Source organism: Mobula hypostoma, chromosome 13, assembly GCF_963921235.1.
Source record: "Mobula hypostoma chromosome 13, sMobHyp1.1, whole genome shotgun sequence".
NCBI lineage: Eukaryota > Metazoa > Chordata > Chondrichthyes > Myliobatiformes > Myliobatidae > Mobula > Mobula hypostoma.
The window spans coordinates 90355353-90356078 of NC_086109.1; positions in this window are offsets into that span (position 1 = coordinate 90355353).

The following is a 726-nucleotide window of genomic DNA, read 5'->3' on the forward strand; positions in this document are numbered from 1 at the left end:
CATCCATCCACCCACACTGTTCTCCCATGCAGGACAGGCCGTCTTCTTCGGCCTCCAGTGGACTCATGGACTTGCAGACACTTGGCCTTGGCTTCCCCAGTGGACTCAGAGAGATTCAAAGACTCAGTCTCTGGCCACTGGATCACATCTTCAAGATTCCTGATCAACCCTTCAGGCTTCCATATGGACACTGATCAACCTTCAGGCTTCGATCTGGACCTCCAACTGACCCTAAGGCCTCAACTCGGACCTCCAATCGACCTTCAGGCTTCGACTCAGACCTCCAGTCAACCTTTGGGCCTAAATCTGGACCTCTGGGCTTTCATCCAGACCCCCAATCAGCCTTTGGCTGTGGTAAGTGAAGCTATGCGCACCAGTTCATGAGCCCGGTGGTTATAGGCTAATAACTGTTCCTGATCTTGATGGTGTGGCGCCTAAGACTCCTATGCCTCCAGCCCGATGGTAGTAGAGAGAAGAGAGCATAGCCTGGATGGTAGAGGTGGGGAGGTCTTTGGTGATGGATGCTGCTTTCTTGTAGCAGTGCTCCATGTAGATGTGCTCAATGGTGTGGAAGGCTGTGAGAGTGATGGGCTGGGCTGTATCCATCACATTCTGTAGCCCTTGTTCTTATCTTGACCCAGCCTCCCACCTGAGACTCACATTCCGTCTGTGTCAACTTGCTGAGTACAAGGAATATTCCGTGAAATACAGCTGGTTGTTAACACA